Here is a 15,441-nt window from a genome sequence, read left to right as displayed (position 1 = left end):
TCTCAGAAGGAAATTCTTGGGAACAGGTTTTATTATATCAAACATACCGTCATAAATTTGAAAAGAAAGGAATGGAAAAGAAATAAAACCGAAAAACAAAGAATGCTAATACATGATATTTATATCTAGTTCACTCTTTGAGGGAGAAGTGGCAAATTCCCTAAAGCCCAAGTAAATGCTTCTTTCAGTCTAATGACTATTAATTAAAAGGGAATGGTTTATACCCAAGAAAAATTAACTGTTGTTCACCAAAATGGATCGCCTCACCGTAATTCATTTGTCAGGGTGCCAAGAAGGCAGGCTTCGTAAATATTTCAGTGCAATAAAATGTGTTTAAACAACTAAAAAACTAAACACCACAGGATTGAGGAGAAATAACATTTCGTTTTCCCTCACTGTGGCCAAAAAGGTCAATTATTCATCAAAAAAGGCACCCTACTGGAGCATATTAAAAGTCCATTTAATTTAGGGCTGATGACCAGGCTGGGCCAGGCCGGGCCCAGCTGCAGAACCAGCGAAAGGCCCACACGAAGGGGTCAGCTCTGAAAGACAGAAAAGCTCCTGTCCTCTGCCTTTAATTGTTAGAAGAGAGGATTTCATGCAGGGCTGCGACTAGCATAAGGAAACTAGGACTTTGCCTCAGGGCACCAAAATTTAGAGGGCAGTAAAATCTAAGTGGTGAAGCTACTGTTGAGGATTAAGAAATAAACAGCAACACCTCCCAGTCTAATTTTCTTTTCTTTTTTCTTTTCAAGAAACCCTAAACTTTGTCCTTTTTTTGAAAGGGCATTGTCCTTCTCGCTTTTTGGGGGATGAGTTGGGTGGGAGACAATGAAGTTTGCTGCAGGCAACATGAAACTCTGATTTCATGTTGTTGTTTTTGTGGGCCATCAAGCCACCTCTGACTCATGGAGACCCTCAGAACGAGCAATCTACGAAAGGTCCTGTCTTCAACAGGTCAGCTCTTGGAGACTCAGCCTTGTGGCCTCCTTTAGGGAGCCAGTCCATCTCATACTTGGTCTTCCTCTTTTCCTGCCTCCTTCAAACTTTCCCAGCATTATTATCTTTCCCAGAGAATCCTTTCTTCTCGTGATGTGGCCAAAACAGGACAGCCTCCGTTTCAACATTTTTGCCTCCAGAAATAATTTAGGCTTCATTGACTGAACTATCATGGTGCCGTTATTAGAGGTGGAGGGGGTCTATCCTCTTTCACATCTGGTCTCCTTAGTCCAAGGATGAGCAATGGCTGTCCTCCGAGATGTTTCTCCTCTATAGCTCCCATTAATGCTTCCCTGGGATTATGGGAATTGCAGTCTGTAAACCACTGGAGGGCCATGATCCCCACATCTCATGAGACTTTGGGCCTTGTCCACTCTTCCCCCCTGCTGTTGGTATCTGTTCACCAGACCCCTCCAAACATGCAAGTGTCTGCCGGTCAATGACTGTAGTAAATATCAATCAAACATGCAAGTGCACAGGAGCAGGAACTCTGCACATGCTCAGAGCAGAAGCCCTTGAAATATACTAATTAATTTTATTAGCTGCAGCTTGGACTCCATCCACCCAAAGCTTGTAAATATTAGCAATTGTTGTTTGCTAGGAGACCCTTGCAGGTAGAGCAGTAACTATGCATTAAAAGAGTTCATTACATGTATGAGACCCTTGATGATGGAGAAGTAGTTTAAAGGATATGCGGTACAAAAAGGAGAGAGAACAAAATACTCTGAAGGGGAAAATAGGAGCCAGCAATTCTTTTATTGCTTCTTTTCTGGTATCTGATAAAGCTTCTTGGTGATTTAGAGTCTAAAAACAACAACCTGAAGACAGCTTTTTACTAGTTTTTTAAATAATCTGCAACACACACACAGCAACACACACACAAAAGGAAAGTCCCTTAATTGCAAATCTAAAAATAAAATAAATAAATAAATAAAATTAAAAAGGTGTTTCGTATAGCTTTATCAGAATTCTAATTTTTTGGAGATATTATACAAAATCTAATGGTTAATCTCTAAACTAAAGGAGACCCATTCAGTGGATGGCACATGTTTTAATGTTAGCCTCACTGTTTGTACCCTACTGGGTTTGTTTTTTTGTTTGCTTTTGGGGGGGGGGGTTGGTAATGTGTTGCCTATTTACACTGACTTCCTGTGACCCTAGCAGAGTTGTCAAAGCATGTGAAATATTTAAGCAGTAGTTGTATCATTGCCACTCCCCAGTGTGCTTCCATGGGCCAAAAATTTTGAACCCAGGCCTCAAGATTCCTATCCACTTTATTACACTGATGGGCATCGATCTCAGAGTCCATAGGCATCCTTCAGTCTCGAGAGACTATGGTAACGTGCTCTGTATCAAGAAGTGTCCTTTCCAGAGCATGAAGGCTGGGTAAAGTAATATGGAGGATAGGCTGCTACCCAAGCAGCAAATCTCCCCTCTCCACATTGCTGGAATGGTCCGATGGAAAGGCAAGAGCCAATACAACTGGTTCCAGCAACATAGTTAACAGGATTTACTCACAGCGAGGCTGGCCTTATGGTGTGTGTGTGGTTTTTTTTTTTTTTTTTTTTTTTAGCTAAAAGTGGTTTCTATTCTTTTTAGAAGTTTGTCAGCCAGTTGAGCCCTATCTTTTCATGGAAAACTGGGTTATAAATGTGATGAATGAATATTATAAGGAGAGCTAATCTAACATGCTGTAGATATCTATTCAGAAGTTACACCCACTGAGTTCAAAAGATAATGGTTCCCAGCCTTGGGTAACCCAGATGTTCTTGGACGGCAACTTCCAGAAACGCTGGCCAGCACAGCTGGCGGTGAAAGCTTCTGAGAACTGCAGTCCAAGAGCACCATGGTTGGAAACCACTGTCTTGGGCAAGATCTAGAGGGCACCAAAATATAAGGGTGAATCTACCAGTGAGTGTTAGGAAAATAAATGGCAGCGCCTCCGGGCCCTGCTAACTTTCCCTTTTCCAGAAGCACAAACTTTCACTTTCTTTCAGAGGGACACCGCACCCCCCCTCCCGAGTTTGCGCCCATATTTAGGGGGAAGAGTAGGGGGTTGGAGAAAAGTACGGCTTGCCCTGGGTGGCAATCGCGGGCTGGGCTTCCTCCCCACTAAGAAAAAAGGGGGGGGGGCGAGATTGCTGCCTAGTGGGTAGACGTGCTGCCAAACCGGGGGGGGGGGGGGAGCGTTGCGGCTGGTCCGGGTGCGGGGCAGGTGGCCGGGGGTGCGGCCAGCAGCCGGCCCCCGCTCTTATTGGGAAGCGGCACCGAATCAGCGAGCAGGGCGACGGTCATTGGAGGAGAAGCGGCTCGTGCCGGCGGAGGAGCAAGAAAATTGAGAGCTTCGCCAGCCGAGCGCCGGCTTCTGCCTCGCCCGCTGGCTCTTCGCCGCGCCGCGCCCGCGCTCGCCCGCCCGCCCGCCGCCCCGCACCCGCCACTTTCGCCGCCCTTTGGCCAGCTCGGGCAAAGGCAGCGAGCGGCGCGCAGGAGAACCAGCGCGGGGGCAAAGCCGCCCTGCCCAGTGCCCATGCCGTGGAGATGCTCACGACGGGGCCAGCTCCTGCGCGTCTGTTCTCCGGTAAAGGTGGACACGGGTCTTTTTGGGTCGTCGGAAACTTTGGGTGGAAGGGCAGAGGAGGCGTCTGGGAGGGAGATTACCACCACCACCACCATCATCATGAAATGTATTGATTTGGAATTGATGGATCCCATCTCCGATGCTCCTGGTGCTTTCGATGGCTCCGGGTGCGCGTCCTTCCTCCGCTTCCCCCCCCCCCCCGAACCAGATTGCCGGGCTGCGTGAGCTTGTGCGGATGAGTGCTTGTTTCAACTCGGTTGAAGCAGAGAGAGGGAAGCAAGGGTAATGGGGAAAATACCCCCCCCCGCGGGGAGAGAGACAGACACAGAGAGAGAAAGGGCCAGATGGGGAGTGGGCTGCTTAGAGGGCCGCTTCTGTCGCCCACGGGTTTGGGCGATCTTCGCTGGGATGGCTCGCTTTGGAGCTTGGCTGGTGTTTAGGAAACGTGCGCCGCTTGCCAGCTCCGGCCACCACCGCGGGAAGGGTGTAAATGCCAGGGTTCTGATTCGAATCGACGGGAGGTGGGGAGAGAGAGTGGACGCTGTATGGTGTTTTTTTTTTATTATTATTGAGTGCAATTGACTTTTGCGAGTCTTCAGACCAAGATTCGGCGACACTGAGACTCGAACCAAAGACTTGTCTAGTCCTGGGGGAATGAGCACCCTACGAAAATCTTCCTGGGGCTTGTGCGGCTCTCTTATTTTTCTTTATATATTTTTCTTCCAAGAATCTGAGTCGTCTCTGTATGAAGATAGAGCCCCCCCCCCCGCGCGTCCCTGCTGTGTTGCAAGATCCGATGGATGGATGTTGCTTGCCTAGACAGAAGTCTGATTTACTCCTAAATCAGAATGCATGCATAGGATTGCAGACTAAACTCCTCTCTCTACCTCCCTCTGGCACAATCCCAAATAATCTCCCTCTCTCTCCCTCTCTCTCTCTCTCATTCTACCCATTCCACTTTCTCCTCCTCTTCTCCTTTTGGAAAAGACATGGAAGAACAAGATATGGAAGCTACCTCTGGATTCTGACCCTTTCGTGGTCTTCTCCCTCCCGACTCCTCGGTTTGCAGCTTTCTGCGGGCTTCACAATTCCCTGGACCTCTGCAACATTGTGAAAACGAAGGAAACTTCTGGTAACTGGAGTACAGGTAGGAGATTCTACTTTCCCCTTGCCCTTTCTCCCTATGCAAAAAAATTGTAATTATTTTTCACCTCTCTCTCACACACCCCACCAACAACAAGAATGACGTTCTTATGATTATTTTCTGTCCGGTTGTTTGAGAATGCATTTCTTCTTTTAATTCCTTCCTCCAAATTCATGAGGACTCTAGAAGCAGTCCGTTTCATCTGTTTCACTGATGAAGCAGAGTTATGCTGACAAGATGCCTAGAGTTAGTTCTGTGGGTAAGAGGATGAAACAAGAGAAGCAGCCCAAAGCTTGGTCATGGTATCTTAAAGACTGACCACTTTATTCTAGCACTGGCTTTTTGGATGTAGTTCACTTCTTTGGGTTTAGAACCGCAACAACACAGACTGCATCAATTTACTTTTTAGCACAAGACCTAGGCATGTCTTTGGCAATGAGTGATGTGAGCCACAAAGCTGAAATAGATGCCTCTGAGTAGAGGAAGGAAGGAAGGAAGGAAGGAAGGAAGGAAGGAAGGAAGGAAGGAAGGAAGGAAGGAGCTGATAATGGATAAGAGGAAGGAAGGAAGGAGCTGATGCTGGATAAGAGGAAGGAAGGAAGGATTGTCCAAGAATGAATTGGAGAGTGTATTTTGACAAGAGGATAATCTGTAGTCATGCAGATTAGGGAGTTGGTAGAGAATGGGAAAATGGATTGATTTCATTGACAGACATGGTGTTGCTGATAAGCAAACACTTTTGAATGTCATTGTTTTTAGTGGAACAATGCTATGCAGTGAGATTCTGTGTAAGGAGAAGTATATACTGTTCAGCTGATGGGAGTTTTTGCTTGGTAAATACTAGAGCTTGGACATGTTGCTTTTTAAGATTACGATTTCCCAAAGCCAACCTGGTTGGCTGGGGGATTTCAAGCGGGGGCATAGTTCCAAAAAGTTGCATTTCCATTCTTTGGTAAATATATATTAGGACGGTAACACTTTTGAAGTGCTGGGTGAGATCTGTTTCCTTGGCATATCATAGCCTTTCTGGTTTCCTCACAGTCTAAGGGATTGCGACTCCCAGAACTCCACAGCCGACTAGAAGTTGGTAACCTGTACATCTGGAGGGTACTAGGTTGGGAAAAGCAGCCACAGGATGTCTTGGCTTCTATGGTTTAACAAGAAGGTCTTAAGGTCCATGGTTAAGCACATGCCTTCTATACAAAAGTCCCAGGCGCAGTCCTAAGGGTTTACAGATATTAAACCATAACAAGTTGCTCCTTCATCTGGGAAAGTTCCTGAAGAGCTGCTTTCACTTAGAATAGACCATCCTGGGTTAGATGAACTCATTGTTTAAGTTGTGAACAGCCTTCACCAGCTGGATCCCTCCTGGAAGTGTTGGACTATAATTCCCAGACAGCATAAGATTTCATTATGTTGGCTGAGGAAGAGGGACATGATGGCCCAACACTTCTAGAGGACCTCAGTTTCAGGAAGGCTGAGTACAAGACTGTTTCTTAACTTCAGCGACAGCAAATGTAATATCAACATGCTTTCAGAATTTGTTACATTAATGTATGTCTTACTGGATTTAAGAATGTAAACAGCCCAACCTGTCCCGATCTGTGATTGCTTCATTAGCAAACATTTTTTTCTCTTAGCCTACCAGCTTTGCTAATCTAAGGAGCTTAAAGTGTGAAATGAAATTGTAAAAGGCAAAGATTGAGATCAAGGTGCATGACTGTATAAGGGGAAAAAAAAAAGAAGTCAGTGTGATAGAAAGCAAAAGAGAAATAGTGCAGGAAGGAAGGAAGGGACGAATTATCTGGACTACTGCCTACAAAATTCCTTATAAATGGCTCATTCTGCGCAGCAATGAGTATGCAGGTATATATCTGGGAAATCTTGAGTAATCTTGGCTGTACCCATTCATGCACATACCAAAAAAATGCACGTCTATGGAAATGTTACATTATCTGTGTCTATTGTCGGGTGAGTTTAGCTGTATAGTCTTAGATTTCCAGGTTGTGCTTCCGTAGCATGTGAAAACGGACAGCTTTCATTCCTCTGCGTGGGTTTAGGAAGAAAACCCCAGCTCCTTAGTCACGAAAGTATAAAATAAGTCAAAAAAGAATCTGTCTCTCTAAACTGTAGGTTGAAGAAAAATTTGGAATTGGATACATTAGCAAGATGGGGTGGGGAAGGAGGATGAATGTAGTGGGATGATGGCACAGAATGGATTGCAACGAAATTCAGGAAATATAGGGAAATGTCTGCCTTTCCATCCTTTGTAGCTTCCCCTGGCTTCTAGCATCATCTGCCCCTTGGCATCTCCTTGCCTGTTATTTACATACAAATCACCCAATGTCACGCACTGTGCATCTGCTAGATTTTGGTGGCTATAAACTAACAAAGAATCTGGCACAGGGGCATAGTTGCTTTCCCATTAATATAGAACATGACCTCTAAGTTTCCACAGAGCAAATCTGGAGGAATAGGCTTAAGGATTCTAACCCTGCCAGTCACTGGGGGCGTCAGTGATTGTAGAATCAGACCCATAGCTGTAGAATCAGACCTATAGGTGAGAGTCGGGATGGGGGGGTGTTTAAGACTCTCCTGCCTTTTATAGCCATAAGACATGCTTTCCTCTTAATTCTTTAGAAGTCCAGATCTTGTCTTGATGTTTATATGCTTCTGAATCTTTGTGCTTTCCAGCTGGCAGAAACGTTTGTTAAGGTGAAGTGGCCACATACATACTTTAGATTCCTTTGCACACCATTTTATTTAAGGAAGAACTGTGACGTTTTTGAAAGAGGCTGCTGGTCTGCAGTGCATTTTCCAAAATACTTGTCATGATAATAGACACAGTTTTGAGGGCGAGTATCATTTCAGGACCCAGTGTGGTTTAGTGGATAGAGTGAAAGGCTACCCATTCGGGAGGCCTGAATTTGAATCCCTGCTAAGCCATGGGAGATTGCTAGGAATGTGGAACTTAAGTATCTCACTTATCTTGAAACCCCTGTCAGGGTTCCTGTAAGTTGGTTCTGACTTGACAGCACATGACAAGAATATCATGGTGAGTGGAAATCTTCCACCCTCAATTTCAGGTCTTCTCCTGACATAAAAAGGTATTTTTCTTTTGATCATGGAAAAATAATTGCCTTTTCCAGTTAAAGTCCCATACTTTTTGTATTAGTTGATTGTTTCTTTGTGACATCTGGCAATGTGAACTTTACTACCTTGGGACATGGGAGGAAGCCTTTGACATGATCATGCCTCTTTTCTCAACATTAAGAAGAGGGGACACAAGATGGTGTCAGAACATATGCTTTATACACAGACATTTCCCTGTTCAGTTACTGGCATCGCCAGGCAGGTATAGAAAAACTCTGTCTTGAAGCCCCGGAAAGTTGCCGCTGGTCAATGTGAGCACAATTGGGTTAGATGGACTGAAGATCTGATTTAGCTTCATATATACTATGTGCAATTGGTCCATATGCTCTCTGTTCAGAAGGTACTAATTTCAGTCTTTTGCATGCTCAATTTTTTGTTTTAATAGTGATGAGAAAGGACCTTCATCTTTTAATTATTTTTATTTGACATCATTTATTTATTTTCCTTTAATCTTGAACTTGTTTTGTTCCTTTGACTGCTAGCCACTCTGTTCGCATCCAATTTTATGGAAGAAATACAGGGTATACGTTAGACATGTGACCTTTGTGTTCGCATCCAAGGGATATGAATAAGAGGCACGGCACCACAGGTGCCGCAGTGATCCATTCCCTCCCCCCGCCAAACCAGCTTGGTCCATTCATCAGGCTCCGCATGGCATGTGCATCCATCAGCATTGTCGCTGTACCAAGTGCGTAAGTAGTTCGGCCAGTGCTTCCCGCCTCTCCCCACAGACGACCACCCCAGTGAGGAGATGGGAAGACGAGTCTCTGTGCTCAGGTGCTGAGCGGTCGGGTGTGGGGAGAGGCAGGGAGGTGTTGGCCGAACTACAGTGGTGCCTTGCAAGATGAATGCCTTGCGGGATGAAAAACCTGCAAGACGAATGGTTTTTGCAATCGCTGTGGTGCCTTGCAAGACAGCTTCTTCTATGGCTGTGCTTTGCAAGATGAATGTTTTTCGCAAGACCGATGCCTCACAAGATGAATGAATTATTTTCATCTTGCGAAGTTCCCATAGGAATGCATTGCAATGCATTCCTATGGGAAACTGCTTTTTGCAAGACAAAAATTTTGCAAGACAGCGCTACTCACGGAACAAATTACATTCGTCTTGCGAGGCACCATGATTGGTGCAATGACTATGCCGATGGATGTGTGCACTGCACAGAACCTGGTGAGTGGACCAGGCTGGTTCTAGGGGAAGGGAATGGACCTCCATGGTAGCTGTGGTGTCGTACTTCATATTCATATTCCTGGATATGAATATAAAGCACCCATGTCTACATCAGATAAAAAAGAATGAGACTTGAGGAAGACCTGAGAGCTGCTGATGGTCTGAGTACAGGATAGAGGACTAAACAGACCAATTATTCAAATGTCTTTCTATAATGAACTGCACCAGGAGTGGACAACTGTGACCCTCCATATGAGTATTTTAAGCCTACAACTCCCATCGATGCCAGCACAACAAGTGGTTCAGGATTATGAGAACCGCAGTCCAAATATATTTGGAGGGCCACAGTTGCCCATCCCTGATCTGCACAGGGTGGTAGAATATGACGAACTTGAAACTCATTTCTCTGGCCAACCTTATAATCTTAGAACTGCAGAGCTGGAAGGGACCCTATGGATCATTGAGTCCAAGCCCTGTCAAGGAAGCACAGTGGGGAATTGAACTCCCAACCTCTGGCTCCGCAGCCAGTTGCCTAAACCACAGGAATATCTATCAATACTCAGATATGACACCATGGAAACATCCGATCACCTCAGGAATTCATGGGCAAGGCTAACATATTTTTGTTGGAACTTGGGCCTGTTTCCTCATCCCAAGTATTCTGTGATGGTTTGTTCCCACTAGCCTCTGCCCCCACTTCTGTTGTGCCAAGAAAGATTCTGGATCATAACTTGCTGAATTACCTTGAATCCATGTGTCTCTTTGCCCCCTTCACATGAGGGCCTGGTGAAGGGAGCAAAGAGTTACTCCTGAACCATTTCCTAACTTTACTGTTGTCACCGTCCTGTTTTTTTTTTTGCTTCTCCCTAAAGTACCAGCAGTTTTACCCAGCTGACATCCTCGAAGTACATTGGGCTACAACCCCCCTCATCCCTCACCCCACACACTAGCTAGGGAGTGACAGGATCTGTGTTCCTACACATCTGGAGAGCCATCAGGTTAGGAGAGGCTGAAAGAAGATGGGACTCGGGCGGGGGGATCAACCCAACTCCTTGGCCCTTTCTTCCTCTTGTAGGGCCATACGGCCTCGTAGCATTTTTATGCCGTGTTGTCGTGTCATAAAAATCCTTTCCTTTTCCAACTACTCCTGCAGATTCAGCCCAGCCCCTTCTAACTCTTGTGCCTGACAAAAGAAAACCTGGCTTGTTCAAAATGTCAAGGCAGTCTTGTACGGAGGAAGCTGCTGTATGTGTTGGAGGAAGGAGTGGCTGGTTCCTAAAAATAATAACAACAATACTAAAGCATACTCCCTCCCCACCATCTCTACAACTAAGTTGTATTTATCCATTTGCTCATCATCAGAACAGTGATTTCGCTTTGAGCATGCTGATGGGGTTAGAGAGTGGAGGACAGCCCTTAAATTAAACACCGCTGTGTGACACCCACACACTTTCCCAGCCTAATGGGGAACCTGGTTGCACTAAGTCTGAGAGGCACTCATTTGGAGCCTAATTAATCAGCATCGCAGTGTGTTGAAACACTGCTTTTTTTTCCTAATGGACCCTTTGAAATAAGCATGGAGATCACAGCGAGGTCCCCAAAGGACCCCAGAAAAGTAGGAGGGCCCTCCTTTAGGTGGGACAATTAATTTTGTCACCCATAGGCTTCAGCTTTATTTTGCTGCTTTTTTGTTTGTATTTCCCTCAATCATCTTTCTCCACTTTCTCTTTTGGTTGGCTGGAATACACACTAGCTCTGAAGACTGGGTGCCCGGGTATGCGAGGACATTTTTGTGCACACAGCTGGGTCAACTAGGATTTCCCCCCACCCTCCCTCCATGAATGCAAGAAATGTTATTAAAGCAAGTTGGAAAAGAGAGATCTATTATATCAGTCAGCCTCTTGGCCAAATGCAGTTTATTATATACGCAGATATCGCTAGCTGATTTATATTTTAAGTCCTGTGCATAAAGAGGCAGACTGTGTATAACATTCTCATGTGTGATCAGCTGTGCACAATCTTTTCTCTATGAATAGGAGAGCCCCCTTAGCAAAATAAGAAATTTGTTGGGGGGGGGGGGGCAGGGAAGATGCGCGGCAACATTTTCTGATGCTGTCAGGGGCGCTTTCATCTTTTTCTCACAGAGAGAGGTTTCCCAATAGGAATTGCTAGTCCTCTGCAGTCCTTGATGCATGCAGGCAGTTTTAAGATATTGAAAAAGAAAGAAATCTGGATGGGCGATGGCTGGATAAGAGGGCTTTCTCTACTTTCATACATATTTTTTCCCCATGAAATATGCCTTGATGGTTCTCCAGGAAGAAGAGGACAATACTCATAGATACCTCTGTAAGACTCTTGTCTCTTCCAGCTTATCCACCAGGTGCTTCTGCCATAAGAGCTAACATGAAACCTGTTGTCGCCATCACAAATAGCCAAACCTTTCCATTAGAAGAAGTTATCAAACGGCATCTGCGGCCAGATGTTATATTATAGCTTCTTTTTCTACTTCAAGCTGGCTGAATAGCTCAGGGGTTTAGGTATCTGGTTGTAGAGCTAGGGGTTGGGAAATTTGATTTCCCTGCTGTGCTTCCTGCAAGTAGGGCCAGTTTGTATGGCCTTGGGCAAGCTGCACTGTTGCAGGACACCCCCAGAAGAAGGGAACGGTAAGCCATTTCTGAGTATCCTCCAAGGATATTGGCAAGTGTTTGGGTTCAAGTTCATATGCCCCGCGGGCCATAGCGAGAGGAGGGAAAGCAAAAAAATTGACCTGATGAATGACAAATTGATTCGTTGTTCGTTGGATCACTGGGGAGCAATTTGTGGATCATGGGTCGTCAAACAAGTAAAGCAAGACGAAGCGCCATTTTGGTGCTTCTTCCCCATCTCTAGTCACCATAACTCAAAGTTGACTTGACAGCACAAGATTATTATATTCTGTTTCAACAAGAGCGGATCCACTTGCAGTTCCTGCAAGTTGTGCTTGCTATAAGCTGCTAATCATTCCACAATCCTAATCCACTCACTTCTGTCCTTTTGATTTTCTTTTTTTCTTTTCCTGATAGACACAACATTCCATGGCATCCGAAGGGCCTTCATTGTGCTTAGGTCTGATTGCAATCTTTAATGGATCTTTTTTGCCTCTGCTTTTTCTTTTTTTAAAATATGCCATTCTGCTTTCTGATATTGCCCTGTTGTTTCTTTATTCGTTGGATTTTAGCTCCTGTCCAACAGCCGCAGATACACGGACACAAAATTTCAAACCTTGACATGGCATTTGATATGTGATGGAAGAATCTGAGTACTTTGCCACATCCTCTAAACATCTTTGCTAGGTGCTTCCTGCTGTTAAAATATCACATCACTTCAGTGTTATGCTCCAGAGTGACACAGCCCCTGATCCTTCCTGTGATACATGTACTGTATAGCCGTTGGCTTGCTGTTCCAGGAATCTCAGACTCACTTTTCTTCTGGTTATAATCACCGAATTCTGGCTTTTAGCCTTCTTAACACTCCCTCTTAATGTACCTTGGGCTGTGATTGTTAGGATTATTTGACATTTCTTCAGAGAGTGGAGCCACCTAAAACATAACTGGTGACTACTGAAGAGGAATAATTCCTCTGGAGACTGGTAAAAGGACGAAGAGAACACATTGTCTAAAGAAATCTACTTAAGGTAGGGCAAGAGAAGGATATTTAATCTTAGTTACAGAAATCCTCATTTCTGGGTATGCAGTTGGGTCTTTCAGATTGAAAACAGAAGAGCAATAAACTGGAAGTAACTCTAGAGAGAGAAGGAGGAAGGAAGTGAGCCTAAGAGTAGCCATCTAGATATGAAGTTCCTTTTTTAAAAAGCAAGAAAAGGAAAGTGCAGCCAGATCCAGGTTGTATGTGTCTATCTTCCTGCCCCTCCCATTCAGACTACTTGCTACATATAGGTAAAAAGGTAAAGGTTCCCCTTGACATTTAGTCCAGTCATGTCCGACTCTAGGGTGCGGTGTTCATCCCCATCTCCAAGCCGTAAAGCCAGCATTTGTCCAGAGACAGTTTTCGTGGTCATGTGGCCAGTGTGACTAGACACGGAATGCCGTTACCTTCCCACTGTGGTGGTACCTATTTACCTACTCACATTTACAAGATTTCAAGCTGCTAGGTTGGCAGGAGCTGGGAGAAGCAATGGAAGCTCACTCCATCAGGTGGATTTGATCTTACGACTGCTTGGTCTTCTGACCTTGCAGCACAGAGGCTTCTGCAGTTTAGCCCGCAGCGCCACCATGTCCCACTTGCTACATATATTAACACTTTATTTCAGCATTAAAAGGTTGGAGAGATTGGATAACTCAGAATACTTGTGCCTAAATGGTCCTTTAACTCTTTACATAGAGGAAAGTGGCTCTGTTCATGAACCTCCCCAAGCATGGACATATGCAGGGCTATTGGAAATTTCTGATCGCACATATCAGAAGTAATGCTTAGTACCCAGATTTTGGGTAAGATGTTCCCCTAGTCATCTCTTGTGTCCTCAGAGTGTCCCCACTGCTGCTGCCGCCATGTGTATCACCTTCCTGGGAGAGACGGAAAGGCACATGAAGGCATCATTGTCTGCTCTAAGAGGGCAAGTGAACCTGTTGCATCAGGAAGGAGAAAGAGCAGTTCAGACCAGGAAGTTTCACTGCCTTTCTTTGTTGAAGAGTTCCTGCCATGCCCCCAGACTGATGAGGTAAAAAAGGTGCTGCTGTGGATCCTGTTCTTTCTTCGGATGCATTCAGGGTATTTTCAACTAGGGCGTGGGGATGTTCATTTGATGGACTCCAGGTCCCAGAATCCTGTGAGCAGCCACGCTGAACAGGGAGATTATGAAAGTCGTAGTCAGACAGATAAACTTTGCTAAGCTCTGTTCTCAATTTTGGTGCCCATTTTATGGAATGTGTGCCTTGGCAAAATCTGTGTGGTTTCCTCCTTGTTTCAGTTTGTCAAAAGAAAGAAAAAGAGAGAGAGAAAGAGTCGGATGACATGGGACTGTGCAACGTTTTTAGCCTGTCGCTGAGGTATTTCTGGTGGGTTTTAGTCCAGCTGGCTCTTCCTGCTTCTAGGACTGTTTATGTATTTTTAATGTTTTTATGCTGTTTAATTTTGCACACTGCTTTGAGTGCCGTTTGGCAAAGAACCCTGCATATAAATATCTGAAATAAATTAGCAGCTGGAGTGTAAGAGCTCAGAGTGTGAACCGCGAGTGATCTAGGAAGCCCTTAATTGAAATCTTACCTCTGTGAACTGGATTGTTTACCTCAGAAGAGGTGATTCTCATCGCCTCAACTCCTCTCCATTGTCAGGGTGGGGAGATGCAGCCTACAGTACAGGGTTGCTCTGAGGATTAAAGAGAAATAAAACGCCTTGACCATGGTATTTATTTTAGAATAAATGGATCATCTATCAGAACCTGAAAGGTCCCCTAAAGGAATGAATTCTAATAAAGAAATAAAACGCTGCAAATCATAAAAACAGAGAGTTCATACTGCAGTTGTATAACAGCCTTGAAAGCCTTTTATAGATTACAGCTGTACTTTGATCAAATATATTTTAATCAATCATATGAGTTTTAGGAGCAGCACTGTTGAAACAAAACACATTTCTTGGTGGAAATCCTATTGCTTAGCATAGTAAATTGCACTAGAGTAGGCCCACTGAATCAATGAGGATGTGGTGAGTCAACTCCTCCATAAATTCTGTGGATTCAAGTGGGCCTACTCTTATAATCTACTTTAGCATAGTAAATTGCAACTAAAGTAGACCCATTCGAATCAATGGAATTTAGCGAAGGGTTGACATACCAGATCCCCACTGGTTTAATGGGTCTACTCCAGTGCAGCTTACAATCCTAAGCAAATGGGATTTTGGCCTTTGTCTTTTAACTCAAGACTGGACTCTCTACTCACATGTCATCTACAGACCACAGCTCCCAGAATCCCCTAAACAGCCATCACTGCCAAGTTGCAATCCAAAAAAGTAACTTTTCCAAGATCTGTAATGTACTGTAGGTGACCTCTGAGGACACATATTCTTGTGTGTGAGAGAAGGGGTTATAAGATGGGGCTCAAGGCATTTTATAAGTAGTTGTACCAAAAATTATGGGTCAGATCCATATTTAATCAGAGGAGACAATGGCATCAATAAAATTTCTCTTGGTCACACCTTCAATGGGTCTTCTCTAAGTAAATTTAGATGCCAGCTTAATGCTTTGTGTCTTTAACAATGTTTATTTGATATATTTTTCTACTTTTAAAAAGGTAGTCAAGGTGATCCTTTCCACAGTTTTCTAAGTAAAGAGTACTCAGAAGTGGTTTATCATTTCTTCTTCTGGGAATGTACATTCTGGGAGTGTACAGCTTGCCTAAGGCTA

The 15,441-nt window shown here is 44.5% G+C and overlaps 1 protein-coding gene across 3 annotated transcripts in view; it reads left to right on the top strand.

Annotated features, from left to right (window-relative positions):
• Nucleotides 1-15,441, top strand: part of CHRM2 (cholinergic receptor muscarinic 2) — a 201,410-nt gene that overhangs the window by 14,717 nt on the left and 171,252 nt on the right. For 2 of the 3 annotated variants that reach the window (XR_013536737.1, XM_020792203.3), the window contains exons 1-2: nt 3,449-3,577; nt 4,565-4,724. The gene's annotated coding sequence lies outside the window, so the exon portion shown is untranslated. Of the gene's footprint in view, nt 1-3,448; nt 3,578-4,564; nt 4,725-15,441 lie in introns of those variants that run through there. The other variant, XM_020792204.3, reaches the window with a different exon arrangement.

The sequence above is a fragment of the Pogona vitticeps genome, chromosome 5 (genome assembly GCF_051106095.1).
Source record: "Pogona vitticeps strain Pit_001003342236 chromosome 5, PviZW2.1, whole genome shotgun sequence".
Lineage (NCBI taxonomy): Eukaryota > Metazoa > Chordata > Lepidosauria > Squamata > Agamidae > Pogona > Pogona vitticeps.
This window is presented reverse-complemented; position numbering and strand designations above follow the sequence as displayed.